The sequence below is a fragment of the Neophocaena asiaeorientalis genome, unplaced genomic scaffold, assembly GCF_003031525.2.
Source record: "Neophocaena asiaeorientalis asiaeorientalis breed wild unplaced genomic scaffold, Neophocaena_asiaeorientalis_V1.1 scaffold134, whole genome shotgun sequence".
Taxonomy (NCBI): Eukaryota; Metazoa; Chordata; class Mammalia; order Artiodactyla; family Phocoenidae; genus Neophocaena; species Neophocaena asiaeorientalis.
In genome coordinates this window covers 25,289,697-25,291,417 of record NW_020185339.1, presented here as the reverse complement: position 1 = coordinate 25,291,417, position 1,721 = coordinate 25,289,697, and positions in this window count along the sequence as shown.

Below are 1,721 nucleotides of genomic sequence, written 5' to 3'. Positions count from 1 at the left end.
TCGCAGCGGCCAGGGTCTGGAAGATGGCGAAATGTGACCAGCCCGGGCAAAAGCGTGGTGCGAGGGCGAGATGCGAGAGGCCGCCGGCGGCCCGGCTCCTCCTCCGGTTTCCACGCCGCGTCCGCTCCGGGTGGGTGCGGTGTCGCCTTCAGCTGGGTCACGACCCCGGGCTCGCACGGAGGACAATAGGGCGCGGGGCGGGGGCCTAGGGCTGCGTGGCCGGCCGAGCGGGTTCACTGGGCGGTGAACTCCGCTCCACCTCCGGGGACTCGCCCTTTAGAGCCCAAGCTCCCTTTGCTTCCCCCTATTCCACCTTCCAGATTTTTGTGGAAAATGGAGCGGACTCTCGACTGCTCCTCTACCGACCAACTCCCCACCCCACCCCACCCCCGCCAAATAAGGAGATTTCATTTTCTGGAAATGAAAGGATAGTTTCCTCTGAGTTACAAGAGCAGGAAATGGGACCCTCTCAAGATTTCTGTGTGGAAGGACGGAGAGGAGAGATCTAGTTAGTAGTAAACATTCCCAAGCCGGGACTTGGTGACTCTGAAGAATCCCAGGTCATCGAACCAACAGTCTCCTCCATCAGAGGAATTCCAGGCAGACAGTGGGTCCTCCCCCCACCTCCACCCCAAATCCTAGGGAGAATTGCCTCCCTCTTCCCCTGGCCTTTGTCTCTGGATGTCAGGTTAGGATTAGGGCTCTTACGAAAGGGGGCGGCACCTTCTCCAATCTGGTGGACGGGGACAGGGCTGGGTTATCCATGGGAGTGTGGGAATGAGTCACTTGGGAGATGTCCCCCAACCAGTTTGTTCTTGTTCTGAGGTGTTGCCCCCCTCCACTGATTGCCTGGCTCCTGTCTGTGACTCTGTCCCTTTGGGCGGTAACCCAGTGTTTGTAACTTTGTACATGTGGAGTCTTTCCACTCAGCTGGAACAGACCTTGGTAATTAAGGTTACCGAACAGAGGTTGAGTTCTAGCTGGAGGAAAGGAAAGCTGGGGAGAGGAGAAAATGGGCGAGGTACGGAATATTCTCCGTGTGCATTTGCTCTTCCCTTTAGCTGCCCTTCTCCAGCCCCCCACCTCACCCTTATCCTGCCTGATCGGACTCAGAGGTGAGATGGGGAGATGTGGGCCTCCCAGCTGGAAACCTCTCTTCTTGGACTCAGTCTCTCTGATGATTTTGAACCATTTTGGAATGTGACTGCCTCCAGCTCTGTCTGTCTGTCTGTCTTTGCTCGACATTTTCAAGGAAGCCTCGCATTACTGCTGCTTTCTGTGCTCCGTATTTCCTCGAATTCTTGCTCCTCTGCCCTGTCATTTCCCAATAATCTGCGGGGACAATCCCCAGCCCCAGTGCCCCTCCTCAAACTCCCCTCCAACTGAGAAACAGGAGAGGAACCAAAAGGTAGGGGCAACAACCTGGGAGGCACAGCTGAGGTTCAAAGGTTTCTGGCTGAGCCTCCAGTCCAGGTCACTTTGGGGGCCCATCTGACGGCTCCAGAGTGGCCCCTCGGCCAGCAGCAAATAGAACAAGGTTTTATAGCCCGGGGCAGATGTTGGTTTAGTCTTCTCACCCGAATTGCCCTTTATCTCTCCTCCACCAAAGAGGCTCCAATCTCCACCATACCTTTGTTCTCTTTCCTTTTCCCCCTCCTCCCCCTCGGCTTCCTCCGTTTGATCCTGCCTTTCCCCCTCAAATTATTTCTTTAGATCTGGAA